The sequence below is a fragment of the Pocillopora damicornis genome, chromosome 4, assembly GCF_964200805.1.
Source record: "Pocillopora damicornis chromosome 4, jaPocDami1.2, whole genome shotgun sequence".
Taxonomy (NCBI): Eukaryota; Metazoa; Cnidaria; class Anthozoa; order Scleractinia; family Pocilloporidae; genus Pocillopora; species Pocillopora damicornis.
Window position 1 is genome coordinate 12,793,796 of NC_142673.1, and position 10,534 is coordinate 12,804,329.

The following is a 10,534-nucleotide window of genomic DNA, read 5'->3' on the forward strand; positions in this document are numbered from 1 at the left end:
AGTCGGCTTCAAGGCAGGAGATGGGAGTTCTTTCTTTGCGAGATGTTGTGTCGTTAAGAGTTTTCCATAACGCACTCGCATTAGATTTGTTTTCGGTAATAAGCTTAGAATAGTATTCCGATTTACATCTCTTTATCTCCTTATTTACGTAATTCCTAAGTTCCTTATAACGTGACCAATGATTGCCAGACTTTGATTTCAGGGCTTTACGATGGTAATGATCTCGTTTGTGCATAGCTTCAGATAGCCTTGCATTCATCCAAGGAGAACGGACCCCTTTAATTCTTGATTTTCTTATTGGAGCATGACTATCGACAACGTGAGTGAAAAGTTTGTTCCAATCGTCGACCACGGAGTCAATGTCATCCTTGTTTAGTGCCAGCCATCTTTTTGTTGTCCAAAGGAAATATTCATTTGACTTGATATGAAGTTCCCCTTCAGATGTGAAACTATGCTGATGAAGTCTTCTGTAGAGGATGATGATGGGAGAGTTTGACACTGTTTATTGATAAACCGATGCCGATTGCCAAAATATGAAAAAGAAGGAACTTGGTTACTTAGTTTCCTTGACTCTTTCAGGTAGGCTACAGGTTACCACGCACTGTATGATGAACTGTTGATGACAATGGTTTTAAAAACAGCTGGAGTGTGCTCATCATAAAGAGATTTTTGAGCTGTAACACAAGTGGAACTGTCATCCTTGGAAAATGAGACCAATTCAAATATAAATCGAGTATGCCCTTGGTGTTATCGAGTGTCAATGTAAAAACTATAGAATTGCTAGAGAATTGTTGATGTGGCAATATTGACTCTCTGTCCTTGATTGTTGATGCATTGCACTGTAGAAACAAATATAAAAAGTGGTTAACAATAGTGTTCAAATTAGTGTTCACAGCATTTTCCCCAGTGTAAAACAGCTCATCTTTTTTATCCTGAAATTCATAAATAGCTGGAATAACAGGTGCTGTGATGCGAAGACTTGTTTGTGTAAATGTAATTCCCTCTGAGGATTTGTTATTAAAGACCTGGTTCCAATCAATTGATACATTAACATCTGTACTGCAGTCAAATTAAGCTGCAATTATGGTTGGAGAACCAAAGACAGACCAGAGATAGTGCATGAAATTCTGTTTATCTGTGCTCTCGGCGATAACATGAATAATTTAACTTGTTACTGCACTCTGTTATATTCATTGGACATGGTATGCTTTTAATGGTAATCTGCAATAAACAGAAATTCTATGGAATATTCAAAATATGGAATGAGGTTGATTGCAAAACATTATCCACTTCCTAAATTTTAGAATTTTGAATTTCTTTGTGCTGTTAGTAAGCATCAACTTTTCTTGGAAATCTCACTTAAAATTACCATTTAACTCCCAGAGATGATTACCCTTAAAATTCTCTCTTAAATAGTCAGACATTATCAAGAAAACATGTAATGGGAAGACTCAAACTTGTCAGGTAGACCTCACTACCAATTCTTGTCACTTATTTACAAAGAAAATTTTTATCAGTGGCGACTGGTTTCTTCCTCGGAAACTTGTCAGCGCCAGTTTCTGCTCTTCAGTGAGCTAAAAGACAGAAAATGGTGAGGGAAAAAGAAACACATGACTAAACAATTGGTAGGAGCGAATTTTACCTCACTCGGCTTTTCTTCACGGACTTCGACTGCAATCTACTGAGCTTTCCAAATTTCGAAGAAGGTTCTTTACCCACCGACCATGTCTGGAGAAAGACTTGGGAAATTGTCGGGGGTGGGACTGGGGTGACACGAATAGAAATTTTAAACATAGGTATGCGTAGCATGCAAGAGTTATTTTATTTTTAGCTGGGCGGGTTAAGATGGGGCACTTTGTGTAACTAATATTTTCATTTTTGGAACAGAAAAAGAAAATTATTTCAAACGGACGGAAATATCGCATTACTTCACCTTAAGAAAAAGAAAAAACCTAATTTATCTGAACTCACACGGGTATTTTGTGGTCTATTAATTGTCTCTAATGCCTCTGTACTTCTAAGAAAAAGTAAAATGCATCGGTGCCACGCTTACTGTTGTCTCCTTCGGAGCAGTTGTTTCGTTCGTCACACAACGCCATCTATTCCACGTTGGAAAGAGAGCGCGTTACGTGATGAGACCAAATAACGGTTGCGAAAGAGACTACGCTTACTACTGCCGTTCCTTATTCGTCTACAGTTAGTTGCCTGAAAATATAATTCCACGTTATTTTACTACGAAAAGCAAACTGAAACTCTGTTGTATCTCTAAAAGAGCCTAGCCAAAGATATATTGCAGCTTGATTACAAGGAATTAACACGTGATTGGATTAAGTTCAAGGTAGCTAAAAGCCAATTTTATTCGTAGAAAAAGTCAAAACGCGGAAGAATTGCGTAAAAAGGAAATTCGCCATCAGTAGCTTTAAGTTCCGTATGAAAGTTTTTCAGTGGGGTTGGAGTGTGCGTTTAGAATACGTGATCAAATGCGGGTTGTTTGCAAGGAAATGATTCGTGATGAAGCGAAGCCCAATTTGGCAAAATGGAATTTCATTGATGGAATGCAATTCAAGCACATGAAAATTACCTAATGCTCATGTACAATGATTGGGTATGTTCTTATTGGACTTTGAACGTTGTTTTCATGGTACGTAATGAAGTATAAGTTATTTGGCATGTGAGTTGGGAGTAAAGGAGCGGAAAAAGCACGTTTTGACTTAAAAATGGTACAAAAGGGTCAAATGCGAGCCTTTCATATCCCGATATATCTCGACCTTAATCGACGAGGCTCTCGCGAAGGCGACAACCATACACTAATCAAATGAGCACAAAATTTCTGGTTAACGTCATCTTAAGTGCACGGCCCCCTAATTGTATGACAACATTTACAAGAAAACAATACCCAAACGCTGTGATTGGTGTAAGATATCCAAATGCTGATATGATTGGTGCTAGATACATACTCTAATGCGGCAATCTGATTGGTGCGAGATACACACCCAAATGCGGCGATGTGATTGATGCGCGCAACATACCACTCTACTCGCAATCAGTTTTATTTTTGTAAAGAAAATAACACAAAAATAGGCAGTTGAGACTGCATATGGCTACCGATATGGCACAATTTTTTAAAGCATCGAAAAGAACCAGGGATTGTATGATGACGCTGGAAGGTAGCGTTGCAGAAGATTTGTCTCACAGGCAAAACAGAAAACCTGTCGCCTCCCACATACTTATAAGATCCCTGTTCCACAAGAGAAAGATGATTCAAGAATATAGTGAATAATTGACGCTCAACCACTTATTAAATGGTAACAAATGGTCATACTAATAATAACAATAATAATAATGATGAGGGTAACAAAAGTAATAGTAATGATAACCCTAAGGGGCTAATTCAAGAACCTCACTGTTTCTCTGTCGGTCTATCCTAGGCTCCAATAATAATTAAACTAGCCTACTTTTAATATTGATTTTCCTGTTAATTATAAATCATTTTCTCATTTTATTGCAATTCCATTTTTGTGAGACTCTTGTTTACTACAACAAGGCATTCCGCGCTGTATAATAGTCCGCTATTCCGCCATTCCATCCAATGGCGTCACCCTGTTGAACTTAGAGGGTCTGAATGGGGGGGTCAAAATGTCGGTTGTCGGTTAAAATTTCATTACTTTGTAGGTTGTCGGTTAAGATTTTTGACCTTTGTCGGTTGTCGGTAAATCTCAGTTAATAATTAAAAATACACGTTAATTATTCACATTTATTATGCAATTTGCCCAGTTTTAAGACTTTAAACTCTAGACGAAGTGTAATACTTGTAATAATTCATTATTTGTTTTCACTTAAACCTCGTTAACGCTGTTTTTTAATTTAGCAACGTGCTCATCTACCCCACTTTTGTTTGCAAATCTAGTATACCGATAAAATTCACCAAAGCTTTTATTATAGATGTGAATTTGTTTCCTGTCAGACTCGTCGGTGTGGTGAACGGCGTAGACAGCTGGCGGCAAGGCCCCAGCCTTATCTTTTGTGTTCTCACTCCTAACCGTCCGTTGGCGTACTGGTCTGTAACTCTCTAGCCACTCTTTGATCTGTCCTTCCATCCCTGGTGTTATGTCCTCACTTGGCAAAGGTGTCATCGTAGCTATAGCAGAAAGGGGCATGGCGGATTGAGGTACCGGATAGTAGGATTTGTCATGCGTGTAGTACTTTGCTGCCCATCTAGATGTGCGCTTCAGAGATTCCTTGCAAATTGTTCCAAAATCCTGGGCATATGTAAGTACCGTAAATGTCTCGTGTTTAAGGTGCGAAACAGCGTGCAAATTTTCCACTACTGTTGTGAGCAACGTTTCGAGCAGCAAATCATCTACAAATTGGGGGTTAATGTCCATCACGTTCTTGTATAGCCTTTCTATGCAAAGACACAGATACTTGCGTCTTCTGTGATACAGTTCCCTGTGGACCATTGGTTGCAGACGTCTCGCTCAACTTGTTGTTTTCTGTGTTTTCAGCCATGATTTGGGCTTTAAAAATAGCTCCACGGTTTCTTTTACCAACGCTACAAGAAGACGGCGCGAACATTGGTTGTCTTTGTTTATTTTTAAAAATACATTTTAGCCCGGCAAATTCTTTATTTTAGCACGCAAAATGCGCCACAATGCCCATCAAAGTGATAATAATACAGTTTTTAGCCGGAATTTAAAAGAAACTATCTTTACATAGCGAACGCACCAAGTGAGCGTTTTTCGTTGTATAAACAAGGCAGTGTTTATAAACAAGGAATACCGCAGAATTTCCAAAGTAGCGAAATTTATGACTTTTGAAAATCAGGTAAACGAACTACAAGTGCTAATTCAGCCCTACCATCCTGAAACTTTTGAAGGTCTCCTTGTTGCCTTTCGTTTCTCTCGATGTCACCTCCTTCAGTCATGATCCTCTTTGCCAGATTTTCATCTTCTTTTGCTTCTTCTCGTGATTTCCGTTTCCTTCTCACTTTTGACTCGTTACCTTTCTTCTCAGTGTCGTTCTTTGACTTCTGCTTGCTTTTATCAGATGTAGCCGGCGCCTTCAGCAACACTACTGGCTTTCCGGTCCAGTTTGTGACCTCTTGGATAATGTGTACTAAAATATTAAATACCGTGTGTTTTAAGTTTTCTCTTTAGTAGGCTTTTGAGAAACTTACACAGTTCTTATCAGCAAATGCTCGTCAAGATGCACATCGAGCGAAATCTCTCGTGCGTAGCTTCCCTCGAGGAGAGAATTGAATATTATTTGAACGTCTGGTTTTCAGAAACGAATAAATTTAAGGGTGTGTATAAATAAACGGGGTCTTTAATATGTTAAGCTACACTGTTGTTCATTCACCAATTAATCAGAAAGAAGCTTATAAACTGATTTACTCGCTACTTCTTTGTAGAGATTTTTCTTCTCAATTTTCGCATTCAAATGGACGGTGAAAAAGAAAAAAAAAAAACATTCCGCTCCACAAAACAACAACAAACAAAAAACGGTGGAACTAGAGTTTAACCACGTTAATATTTGAGCTTAATATTTAACTACAGAACTAAAGTGATTCATCAAACTCCGCTGCACGCGTTCCACACTTACCGTTGAGCTCACTGCTACTTTCATCCGATATTAAATTTGGAAGTTCAAGCTGCCATTGCTCATCCGTCACAATTGCAAAATTTTCGCATTTGCCCGCAGGCGATTTCGCCAGGCGAAATAACTAACGAAAATCCGCCAATTCCATATTGATGTGCCTGCTCCTTTAGTCCTAAAAACTCCGTAAGATGTTTTTTTAGTTCAAATACTCCTCTATGAGCTTCTTTGTCTACAGGGACCCTGCTTCGATGACGTTCGATGGCGACTTCTTCACCTTTTCGAAAAAAACTTACGATGACTTTAGCAATCCCAGTCATGACCCGACCTCATGAACAAACAACGAGCAATAAAAAGACAACAGCAGGGCGTCTCGTCGGCTCGATTGTGATCCGCTGTTCTTGAAATGAGACAGCAGGGCGTCTTGTCAGCCCGATTACGAGCCGCTGTTCTAGAAATGAGCCCACGCTGCTCACCGAAAAGAAGGATCCCGTGGATTTAAAGTAATTTGAAGACAAGAAATTCTATAATTCGGCTAAATTTGGAATTAATGTGGTTACGTCGGGTGAAGAAGATTTTCTGGGCTAGAAATCATCAAAATGCTGTTCTTTCTGAATACAAACATCTCTATCACGTCTGACCATGTCGGTTGTCGGTTAGAATTTATTTGTCGCTAGTCGGTAATTTTTCCCCGTTTCGTCGGTAGTCGGTAATTTTTTACGCCCTTTGTCGCTAGTCGGTTAACTCCATTCACACCCTCAACTTAACGTATCGTATTTCGGACCTTGCTCGATTCGCAAATTTAGCGGTTCTTTTGAGAATTTGTCGCTGATTGAAATGTTAAAATGATCGCTTTTCGCATAAGTCAAAATTTTCTTCAAAGTTTCCACGATGTCCAGATCAAACTGACTTCGATATTTCTGCAAGGAAAAAGTATTTTTTCAATTGCGTGCCGAAGACGCCTTTGTGAAATTATTCTGAGATGTTTATCATCTATTATAGAGTCACCGTTAGAACTGAAAATTATTACATCTGATTCAAACGGTAAAATGCCCTCTTTGCAGAAAAAATTTCCTCTAAATTTTCATGATGCGCCGATCACTCCTTTTAAGACATTTCTGCTAGGTAAAGCTTGTTTTGTTCAAGCGCCCTTCTGAAATGATTGCGAGATGTTTGTGGTCTTCTGTAGTACATCACGAGACAAACAATAAGTAGCACCGAAAAAAAGTGTGATCACATGCTGATATTTCGTGTAAAATTCGAAGCAATTCGAAGAAATTGTCACTAATCGTTGAGCGACCGAAGATGTTCCGAAACAAACAAAAGCCAAGAGCGAGGAATATCGGGTAAAACTCAGCAGACTTCGTTGTGAACGAAGAGGTTGTTCGTATTCTATTGTTACATTCACTCACTCAAAAGGACAACGTCGTAGCTTCGCCTCCATAAGAGGCAGTAGCCATAAAAATGTAGCGAGGGCACGGGGCGAAAGTAAGCAAATTTTTCTAAAAGAAAAAAAAAAATGGGTGTGAGTACCTTTTCCTCATGGTTTGAAAATGGTCATAATCTAAGAATTAAGAAGCTGTTTATTCGTGGCGGTCACAGTTCGCTCAGTAACATCATTCGCAAATTCGGAGGTCATGCACAGGATATCTCTAATAGTTGAAATGAAGATAACAAGACTCTAACAAGTGCAAGATGTTATAATAATAATAATTATTCATCAAGTACTTGACAAAAGATATCGAAGATATTATAAATGACGTAGATTACTGTTTAACATATCAATGTACATTATGTAGAAACAGTTGGCGAATGTCTGTTTCGCTTTCAGAACAAGATATCATGTCGCGGAAGGATGACAAGGTATTTAACTTAGGCATTTTCATAAAAGTAGATAGATGGATATAGACCCCTCTATTATGACAGGCTCCAATAAATTTAAGGTGGTGAATCTAAAGAGGCAGTTTGAATCACAACTCAAGGAAACCTTAGCAGTCAGAGTAAAATCATCTACAATAAAAAAAAAATTTTGTAGAAGTTAGTTGTCATGCTTTAAAATTCTACCTAATCCCTAATCCTAGAGCTTATTTTGTTTTTTAAGAGTTACAATTCCGTCAACAATTATCGTCGAATAAGTGCTACTGCCAGTCTAAAGAAACTTGCCAAATTTTTGCGAATTGTTAAAATCTTGCAAGTGATCTTCACAGGAGCCAAAGTCCTGCCTCAAAGACTTTTAATTTAGAAAAACAAGCAATTTTAGTTTTGAACTATTCAAAGGCCATATTATGAAAGTCATGTGTGAATAGAATTACCCTATTTAACTAAAAGGTGCGACTTCTAAAAGTCAACGCTATCGCCAAAAGAACTGCTGATACTGCACCAACATACTTAAAACGCTACTTTGTGTTACTAACACCAAAAGAAAAATTCAACATAAACGCGAAAGGCGCAAAAATCTGATTAATTCTTTAGTTGTGATCTGTGAAGGATTTCCTGTTTTCTCTTTTAGTTCGTTTTAGCGAGATTGTTTTGTGATTGACAGAGCCGTCCAGAAGTGACATTTTGATCCCAGAAAATTAGTTTGATGCGACCGCCGCCAAATTTGGAAATTAGTGTAATTTCTGTCCTTGTTTTTCCTGCAAAAAATAGAATACTTAAATTCGTTTCAAGTGCGATCCGGCCCTAAATTAAGTGCCGCTGGAATTCTGATTAGGCCAGTTACATGTTAAGTGAGTTTGAAACGCCCAAGAATATTATTTTATAATTTCATCGCTTTCCCTAAGTGCGAATGGCGTTTTCGTGTGCAATGCAAAAAACGATTAAGAAACCTCAGGAAAAGGACTTTTTTCAAAGCACAGGTCATAAAAGCGTTCTTAAAAAAGAAAGAAAAAAATTTCCTACGTTTAGACTCGATGGGGGTCCAGTTTTCTTTTTATTTTGCTACTTAATTACCTAACCTGAAATGTCTCGATGAAACAAAACCCAAAAATATGTTTGCTGAATCAGTTAAGATATGAGTCCTGAAACAAATTTCATCGATAACAGCCCATTCTGATCAAAGCTTTAATGCACAAAGAAAAGAAAAGTACTAACTAATTCTAAATTATTCTCCTGTGTATTACAAGCTGTTCATTAATGATGCCATTTTACAGATGTTCACAGCCCCTGTCTAGAAATGAACACGCAATTTGTCAGTTTGAATGAAGTCTATATTTGCTCGCGCTGATGACTTGACGAGTTATCCTTTAAGAATATTAGAAAAAAAAACAAAAAAAAAACGAATCAACAAAGCCAAAAAAGAATCGACAGAAATTTTATACCGGCAAGTCTTCCCCTTCGAGTCCCTTGACGAGAGTTTTCGTTCTTAAAAAGTATAACTAGGATAACTAATTTTCCTAGATAAGGAAAATTATGTCATTCAAATTTCGGCTTATAGAAAACTGATCAAATAATAATGCGATAATTTCGAATTGGTTTTCATTTTATACAGCTAATATTTATTTGTAACGTTTAGATTTCATTTTTAGCCAGCGCGTAACAGAGAACGTGTGGTCTGCACATGCTACATACACTTCCCTCTGATGGTCTGATGGCACTTTAGAGGAGTAATCGATTTTTATATATCAAATCAGAAAAATTATAATACGCTTTGCGTTAAAAGCCAAAGTCTCTATTAACGCATCCGTCAAACTTTAAGTTGAATGATATAAAATCGAGTTTGAGTTGAGAGAACATGCTTAGGACAACGTACAATTAGGAATTTGAGACAAATTCAACCGGTGAAACTTCGAGTTGACACTGAATTTTTGGCTTCAAAAGTTGAAACAAAATACTCTCCTGAGATACTATTTACAACCAGGTCAAATGATTACAAATATTGAGAAATTAATTGTGTTTTAGAGTTAAGTTCTCTTTTCAAATGAGTTGAAATTACCTTTAAATGCATTTTCCAGCGTATCACCAAAAATCGTTCGAAAAGGTTGGAAGTCTCTAATCGGTGGTATTGGATTTTTATCAATAATACAGCGATTCCCTTTATCGTAAACTTGCAAGAAAAGCCATAGAATGGTGTTTTTCAGGGATTTGAGGTATAAGAGAAGCCAGGAGTTAAAACTACTCTGATGCTCGGTCACAAGTCTACTGCCATTATCCTCAAGAACAAACTTTTTTAATCTATTGTGCCATATCCGATAGTCGTGACTAGCGTCTCTTCTAATGGTTATAACTGAATTTTACGCCAGAGAATGAGGGGGGGAAATAGAAAAGGCGAAAGCTATCACCAAATTTTTTGATATTCGTTTCTTTGCAATCACCTGTTTCGAATATTTCTGACGAGTTTGGCTGAACTTTTATGCGGGGTCTAACCCATCTACAAATTTAGGCGGGAATGCAGAAAAATTACATGACAGCCTAGTCTAGCTACGAACATGCTAAGAGCTTAGCTTTGTGTAAAATTGAATTTTTGGGCGTTTATGATAATGCAATGAACGAGTTGTCAGCACGGATCCTTGTGTTTGCGCAAAGATTCCTGGGATCGCCACGGGGCAAACATTGCACATTCTTAGAAGGAAATATGCGGCGAAATGTTGTTTCGACGGCCAAAAACGCGATTTTGGAGAGAGATCAACGCTTTTTCGCCAAAGTTTAATCATAATTGGATTAAGATAATGTTGATACGAGGAAAGAGTAAGTATTTGTTAGCGTTACCACGAAATATCTTATAAAATGTGCCGATTAACTTCTCTCACTGCGTAAGGTCTATTGTGAAATCGTCATCGCGTAATGGTCTCGACATCTTACGAAATTAGCTATAAATCGCAAAGAAATAACTCACCAAAGTCTTTTCAGTTGTATTTTTGTATGTGCAGCCTGTTTTTATACTTAACGTATTAAAGTAAACATATTACGATGTCTGAAAATATAACTCCTGAAAGGAGAG

The 10,534-nt window shown here is 37.7% G+C and overlaps 1 pseudogene; it reads right to left on the reverse strand.

Moving 5' to 3' along the window:
• Positions 1–372: 372 nt before the first annotated feature.
• LOC149046851 (glycosylated lysosomal membrane protein-like) lies at positions 373–2,099 on the reverse strand (annotated as a pseudogene).
• Between the last annotated feature and the right edge of the window lie 8,435 nt (positions 2,100–10,534).